Genomic DNA, 9173 nt, shown 5'->3' on the forward strand with positions numbered 1-9173 from the left:
GTAGGAAAAATCATACTAATGGATAAAAATTGATGTAGTGCACACAGCCGATGGCTCGCACATGAAAGAGCATTAAATACAAATACAGAAGACTGAGCTACCACACAAGAAAAGTATCCCTAAAGAAAATCGGCAAGTACGGAAAAGATAGATTGGATTGATCTTATACAGGATAGGGTCAAATGGAAGGCTTGTGCTGCTGCATCCATGAACCGCCAGGTTTAAGAAGGCTAGAGAGTGAGTTATTCTCATTGAGCTTTCTGGTAAGAAAGTTAGTCATTGTGATTATAAGGCATAAACCCACTTTAGTGGACGTTGAGAGGTCAATTTTTAGTTCCTCCCGACTCCTACCGCGTGGCGCACCTGCCTACAATATGACTCAATTGCAATTAAATACATTGAGAAACCAGAAGCTACAGGAATTGACATAATGATGCTGCAAAGATGTGGCGAGACTTGGTAGCGAAGAAACTGCAATCGTCAGGTAAGCAGACTACGATCAAAAATTTATTTCAATCATCACAGGACTGAACTTTTGAAGTACTGTACACTGGAAATCTAAGGAAACGCCCCCCCCTTACGGTTATGCAACCCAGAATTTTATATCATCTAGTTTCGCCAGGAAGAGCAGCTCGCGAGAAGCGAAGTGTTTTCAACTCTTGAATCTAGCCACAGATTCACGCGACCGGGTGGAGATCTTGCTTTCCTCTTGATTTGATTTCAACGGACAACAAGTTTATTTTGAGAATGTCTCTGGTAATAATAACAAGTGTTGTTAACATTTATGCTTGAGTTTTTTATTATTCTTTTACCATTTCCGAACGAATATGTGAAGAAAGGAGGTATCACGGATTTCGTTATCGCTCGGATACTTGACACCTCCCATGAGAGAGTCCTGTAGACGAAAAGATAGCATTATGACTAATTCTGTTATCAATTTCAGAAAAAAAAAGCCCCTTGCGATAGCCTACAGTCGCCTTGTAATCAAGCGGTCCTAGATACAATTCCCACTGGTGGCTCACCACTCTAGATCATAAGTTCCGTTTCCATTAATGTATCCAGTGACGTGCACTGAGGAGTAGCTAGTCTAGCAGAGATAGATCAATCAATCTCACATCTCGAATTATATTCAAATCACAATATTGATTGTCTTGTTAAAGCCATCACAGCTCATATGCAACACCTTTTTTTCCACGCTCTTCTCGTCCATCGGTGTTCTCCGCGGGCAAAGCTGGCTGGATACCCTAGCTCGCTCTTCTTCCGCCAGACCAGTTTCCAGGTAGAAACGGTCGCGCTAAAGAAAAGGAAGATTTCTACCTCTACCTCCCTTGCCCCCTCCCCCCTCTGCAATGGTTGAAAGCCCGTGCTTTCAGGTCGCCCAGTCTATCTCCTATAGGACAGATAGGGGATTGGTTTCTCATAGATTTTTTTGTAAATCCTCTAAAGAACTCAGGGTAAAATTTTCTGCAGTTCTCTGTATTTACACAATATTTTACACGTTGTACAATATGTATGTATAATATGGGATGTAGTTTTATTATTTATGAAATGGGAACGTGTTATGTGCAGACAATAATGTTATGCTCTCTTTCTTTTTTGTCAAGTATGGAATATATAATGATTAAATTACAAATATGTGCTCGGGCTCTCTCTCACTCTCGTTTTAGTAGTGTTTTATTTAAATATACTACTCTTGGCCTCTAACAGTCATAAATACGGATGTATTTATTTGGGCAAGAGGACGCACGTTCATATTGTTGTTGGATTGGTTTATTTTAATTCGCCTTTCTGCCACATTTGGTTATCGCGAAAATGAGGATGAGTGATGATATGATGAAATTGATGAAGGGACCTCATATGAACAATCCAGGCCAGGATTCGAACCCGTGATGAGTGCGCATTCTTGTCCTATGTGTTGAACTCTGCAGTGAATAAAGAAATAATTTGGAATGAAAAATGTATCTCAGAACTCAAAAAGCCAAATGAATATTATTGAAGAAACTACGAAAAAGTGTGTTTTGTTTCCTGTTTTGTTTCTGTGCATAAAGTGGACTTAAAACACCAAATCAACCAACCGTGGGGGAGTGGTTATCACAGCGCGCTAAGACACCAGGAGTTCCGGGTTCGAACCCTGTCCTGGGCATGGGTGTTCTTTGTGTTTGTACCTTCATTAATTTTATCGTATCACCTTCGCAATTAACTAAATGTGACAAAAAAGCGACGCTAAGTAACAAAAATGAAATGAAATCATTTATTGATTGCTCGATTTGGTTTATTTTACTTCGCTTTTCCGCCACTTTTGGCTAATCGCGAAGATGATACGATAAAATTGATGAAGGGACACACACAAAGAATACCCATGGCCAAGCTGAGATTCTAACCCAGGATCTCTGGCTTAGTAGTCAAATCAAATCGTTTTTTATTTTCGAATGTGGGTGGGGTTTACGTGTACTTTTTTTAGTACTCATTCATCATTTTGTAATATTTTCCTGTTATTGACATTCTTTTATTTAGGAATACTGGGCCCTAAAGGGGGTTAGGGTGTGACCCACACCAACCTCACCCCCCCCCCTTTGAGCACGCCACTGACTGCTACCCCAAGCGTCGACGTCACCGCACGTCACTGAATGTATCTGTGCATAAATTGAAATCAAAAATTTTCTTTAAAATTTACGTGTGCTCGGAACAACCCTTGAAAGGCAAAAGTACAATGACGTGGAAGTTGTGAATGGTTTTTACATCACTCGCGCTAATGCGGACCCCCGAACTCCATTCTTTCCGAGATTTTTTTCTCGTTGGTCCTGCCACCATAGGTAAGTCCAAAGAGAGGATTCTGACCCCCCCATAACCATCCCCACCCCGTTCAGTGTGCCTATGCCTGTCACGCTTGTCTTTTCCCACTGTATCCTATTTGCACACATTACACTTTTTTTTTTTTTCATTTTGCAATAACGCTTTCGGCATTTTTCTTCAGAGTTATTCTTTTTGTTTTTAAATGTTTGGCAACATCTGTTTTGGAAAAAGTTCCACGAAGTTTGTTTTAAGTATAAATGCATCTGGACATACAGTGTAGAGTGGGATTCGAACAACAAATATGAGCTTCCGTCGCGAATCGAACCAACGCTCCTTTGTTTATATATTTTTTTTCACGTTTATTAAAATTTGCTTCCTTCAGCTTACTTCCGATTGTCGTATACTTCAATTCGTATTAGTTCTTTTCTCGTTTTTTTCATTTGCATTGTTCGAGCCGTGATAACTTTCTCTCTTAATCTGGTTATTCGAATACTTTTATACTTTTGTTTTCCTTCTCTCTATTTTCCTTTCGCACTCATTACAGATTTCGGTATCGCGCTTTTCCATATTTCAGTAATTTAATTCTCTTGTGTATAATTCCTTTGACTATTTTTAATTTGCCCTTAGTCCGAATCAAGAAAATATGTTAGGAAATGTTTCCCGTGTAAATTTTAGTGTATGGTGGTGTAAAATTGATGCCAGCTTTTTCTTGCGATAAGGGGTTTGAAAGTGCAAGAGTCTCATTTATTAACCAGGGTGTGAAGGGGGGGCGGAGGGGTGCCAGAAACCTTCCAGACGGAATATGCTTGAAACGAAAAGTAGGTGCAGCTTTTGACCGTACTCTTCCATCAGCAGGCGGGGTGCTGAGAAGGCTACCTGCGAGCGAGGGGGAGGGTGTGGCGAGCAACACTGCCACAGCGAGTCGCTGTAAATGATTTCATCGTCTGTGCTGGATGAAACCGGTTCTTGGTGCTCCTATACTTTTCCGATACATTTCTGCCAGCCATTTTAGCGAAGCGAGGTCATATGTTCCAGATTCGAAATCTGGTCAGGCATGAATGTATCACTGAGTTTGTCCCGTCACAATTTTATAAATTGATAATTCATCCGTATTATCGCGATTAACTCAAGAGGCAGAAGAGTGATGTAAAATAACCGAAATAGAAATTGATGCATTTGTGCCTGGTGCTAGTGTAACGACGAAGATAACTCTTTATAAATGATGAAATAGTAGCCCTTGCGGTCAAATACACTTATACCTTGGGAAAAAAACAACTTTTATCGCTGATTTCTTACTACATTTGGAATAAGGCCAAGAGCAATGTAAAGCAATGCCATTGTGAATGTTTCACATCCTATAGTCTTTCTTTTTCTCGTAGCGGGGGCGGGGGTTCATTCATTACAAATATCTAGGAAAGGATTTAGCAGCAATCCGTGATATACTTAAATATCATAACATGCTGCGTAGCCAGGCTTCTTGTGTCCTAGCCTCTGATAATTATGAGTTTTTCTTTTTCGTTGTTTCTTCAATCTCAATCAATTTCCCTGAAGCATCAGTCATCCTCTGTCGCCATTGGCTATATGTAAAAGTTGACATAAAAATGAGTAAAATTCGAAAAGAAAACACAAGGATATACTTTTCTCATAGGTCGCCAAACATGCACATTTCCGTATTTTATGCTTTCAGCGCTATCATTATTACTGGCAGGCAGTGGCGTGGCGTGGATTTTTAAAAGTGTTACCGGTTATCAGTAGGACATTTAAGGGAGACTTGGGCGCCTCCCCACCTCATGCCCCCCCCCCCAATGTCTTCCAAGTAGTTCATATAATATTAATCTGGTACGTATGCAATTCAATACTAGATTTTGGTAAAGTTATTAATCAGGAAGAAAAATGTTGACATAAGGACTAAAGTGAAATCGCAAACATTGGTTGTTGACACAATAATACGTAATTTGATACTTACAGAAACATCGAAGGCTACTTATAGAGCAGATCAATCCGACTTTGAAAATAGTTATATGATGCTGGGATCCCGGGTTCGAAACCTAGCTTGGGCATGGGCGTTTGTGATGTCTATTCATCAATTTAATCGTATCATCACTCATCCCCATCTTCGCAAATTAGCCAAAAGTGGCACAAGCGAAGCAAAATCAATCAAATCAAATCAAAAAACTTCTATGATGCTGTCATAAAGAGAAGTTTTTCATTTGAATTTGAATTTTTGGGTGCGTCATGGTCATGGTCCATGTTATCCACATCTGAATTCGACACGATTTTTTTTTCACCCGAAAATTGAGTACATGGCTAACAAAAGAGTTTCGACTACTGCACACATCCACATAACCACGGATAGTCGTTATACCACGAAACATTGATTTGTCGGTCACATCCAGCAGACGACTTGGTTTTTAAATCGTTCAAAATAGGCTTTGGCCTCCCTTTCACCACAATTTCGATTTTTTCTGCAAAATAACGAACCGAAAGATTGCTTCAAAATATCTTCTATCGCACGATTACACACACTGTCCAGATAAGATGAACCCGCCACCTCGGAACTCGGAGCAAGCTTCATTAATTAATTGACAATGCCCGAAAACAACATAAAGACGAAAGACACCACTCACAAAACTCGCACTGCACAGTCCCTCCCACAAACCGTTGTTTACTTTTGTAACACGTGAAGCACCCTCCTTGCCCCCTCCCCTCTCAGCATCGGCCCTTCCCCAATATTTTCTTCGGAACCTGCAAGAAGTCCAGTTCTACTAATGTTGCCATCTTAGTTCTTTTGAAACCAGATTTGCCCAAATCGCGAAACTTTTCGTTTCAAATAAGACGTATGTAGAGTAGATGTAGTCTTCATCTGTTTCCTAACTACTCCCACTCCCATGTTTCGCTAAATCCACCGAAATCTCATTTCTGACACCACTACTATTTCGTATATTTTACGTCCTTTGCTACCTTTAAGGCTTTCGCTTTATAGGATAATCGTGACGATGAGGATGCATGGTGAATTATTGAAATAATATTATTATTTCTTTGTGTATGTAATTATTAGTTGTTATAATTATGTAAGTAAAATAATAACAACGAACATTGAAATAACCATTTCTTGCTGAGGATTCGAACCTGCGACACCTGACACTTCAGAGCGTGCTAAGATAACAATCGGGAAATTATGCTTGTAAGTATTGTTTTCACCCAAAAACAGTTCTACCATCTCAAAAACATTGCTTCAATCCGAAATTATTGCATTCCTGCGACAACGTATGTCAATCTCAATCAGTATTATCAACAATTATCACAAATTCCTGTAACCGAAATAATATTATATGTGTGAAATATAGAATTTTAGGTTGACAATTTTAGAAGGACAGCGGACCCCTTGACCATACCCATCACTCTCCTCTCCTTCTCGCCCATGATGTCGAAGAAGGACAAAGAGGACTTTCATAATCGCTGATATTTAGTGTAAATACAAAATATAACTTGGTAGTTTGCTTTACCCCAGTGTGATTTGATTTTTTTAAATTTTGATTTGGCGATTTAAGTCCACTTCATGAACAGTAATGCTAATCGGGACAGTCTAAAGTTGGATCCGAACCACTTGTGCCTCCACCGGGTATCGAACCCGGGATCCCTTGATTATAAGGCGGCGACGCTACCACTGCGCCATCGTTCCCCAGTGTGACTGGACACCTTCAGAGTAAGATAGACCCGATTAGGCGACTTAGCTCTTTTCTGTCAATTGAATATGGCAACACTGGTATGTTTCCGGTAAGGATCACCGGCAACTGCGCCGGCTAAACAGGCATGCCAAAAACCCGCCTCTTCCTCCCGCGGTCAGTCTTTGCCGCAACGCGAAGTCTTCCTTGCGTGGGCTCAGGACCCTTTCCTCATGTTGCCTGTGGAGGGTACCGGATCAGTCCTCCTCTTCGCTTTTGCCGGTGTCAGAAAAAATGTCAGTCTGCAATGTTTACTTTACGACAATATTACCAGTTTATGTACGTAATAATATTTTAAGACGGGTTCTTCAATTCTTTATATTTTGGTGTTACCTGCGGTAACAGCGGCTACATGCACGCCACGCCTCTGCTGGCAGGTAATGGAAGCACTGGAAGCAACTCTCACAACTAACGTAAACTACATGTCACTCAGGCATGACAATTATCGCGGGCAAAGTGGATTTTTTTTGTGTTGGCACATGGTAGCGCAATAACTATCTTCTGGCCTCCTAGATTTAAATCCGTACTTTTTATTCCAGTTGAGTGATTGACTCACAATTTCGCCATTGAAGGTTTGGGTTGCATTTGGGTTATACGTATTGTGTTTTTGGTGCGCTAGGAAAAAGCAATCCCAAAGATTCGCACTGAACAGAAAATTGTGTGCTTTCCCTCTCTCTCTTCCAACTCCGTCCCTATCTCTCACCCCACGTCCCCACTATTTACGTAAACTGTTGTTAGAAACATATTTTCCAAAGAATATCCACATTGAAAATAATATTCCCCAATTGTTTTGATAGGGCATTTCTATTCCTCCAAACGAATTATCTCCGTAAGAGGACTAGGGCCTCCCCGATGGCGCAGTCGTAGAGTCGTCACCTTTTAATCAAGGGGTCCCGGGTTCGATACCCGGTGGAGGCACATAGTGGTTTGGAACCCACTATAAACTGTAGGTCCAGTCCCAATTAACCTTTCTGTGCACAAAGTGGACTTAAAAATCAACAATTCAATTCAATTCAATTCAATCATCTTATCAATATTTTTAAATCTGCACGCACCTGCTTAATTTAATAGATTATACATTTATATTCATTGCGGGCAGAAATGTGAGAGAAAACAATGCATTTTTTTCAGGGAATGCATGAGTCAATAATAATGTATATTTTACGGTATATACTCTTTTATATTGCATTGATTCAATAGTATCCCTATTTCCTAAAGCAAGTGTAAGTTTCTTTGCACACACCACGCAGGCCCTGCTTGACGTAAATCTCAGATGCAGTAACTTCACGGTTGCCTTTTGCCACCACGCTTTGGCTTTAATTCGAGCCCCGGTGGGTGCTTCATTCGAGATCCTGCAGCAGTTTTACTCGTATCTATGCCTTGAGCATGTCACTTGCAACGGAACCAATAAAATGAAACTTTCTGCACCGGAATGGGCGTGAAACTCTACATGCACCAATGATAAGGTGTTTTCAAGAGGCATGTGCCACGTGCAGCATGTCCCTTCGGTCCGAATGTTCCTTTACGATATCATTTCATCATGCCTTACACTTCGGAATTTACAAGAGAAAAGATAGTCCGCATGTTCTTGTGCGGCGGATCTGCTGCACTACAGATTGCTACGACCCTTAGTGTGGACAATTCATGCGTGAGGCGTTGGATTCGGCGTTACGAGGAAGAAGGGGACCAAGGAATGAAGTCAAGACCCAACAAAGGCCGGCCGAGGAAGACAACCAGGAAAGAAGATGCAGGCATCATGAGATGAGCGAGGGCAATCCTTTCCTGGCTGCAACGAAGATTCGCCGAGTTGAAACTGGAGTGCCATGCTGCAACTGTTCGGCACCGTCGAGCGGCAAAGAAAGAAGCAATGATGCATTTCCATCACGAAGCACGGATCAGTTTTGCTTTACAATATTTACCAGCTCCTCAAGAATTTTGGCAGAACGTAATTTTGAGCGACGAGAAAGTATTTTCGTCTGACGAAAATGGTCAGGTTTATGTTTGGAGGCGCAACAACACTCGCTACTGCCCCAAGAACATTTCTACCCATGCTGGGAGTGGCAGGATATCCGTGGCGGTGTGGGGATGGATCAGTTCGTCTGGAGTAGATGGATTGGTGGAAGTGTCCTCGAGAATGAATTCGCAGGAATACGTCGCAGTGCTGGAAAACCACATGCTTCCCAGCGTGCGAGAGAGACACCCTGAAGATGAGATTCCTCACGTGACTTTCGATCAAGACAACAGCAGCGTCCATACATCGAAAGCGACCACCATCTGGTTTAATCAGCACCCAGGAATTTGAAGAGAAGACTGGCCAGCGAAGTCTCCCAGTAGAAAACATTTGGGCGTTGATGATGAGAGAGTGGGAACCTAGACAGCTGAGAACAAAGGAAGCTCTACTGGCTCACGTGTTTGATGTTTGGGAGAGTTTAACGAGAAGACCAAACATCTGCTCGTGGAATCCTTGCCTCGTCGACTAGATGCAGTGCTTGAATCCAACCGCGGGTGGACACAGTATTGAAACCCCGCACGGTTTAGCCAATGTCCTTTTCTACATCCCAGAACAAAACTAATTACACACATCTCCATATGCAACTTATCTTTCCAAATCTTTCTTATTGATATCTTGGTGCTCATGGTTACTTTTTCACGCAC

The sequence above is a fragment of the Lepisma saccharinum genome, chromosome 21 (genome assembly GCF_977018435.1).
Source record: "Lepisma saccharinum chromosome 21, izLepSacc3.1, whole genome shotgun sequence".
NCBI classification, from domain to species: Eukaryota; Metazoa; Arthropoda; class Insecta; order Zygentoma; family Lepismatidae; genus Lepisma; species Lepisma saccharinum.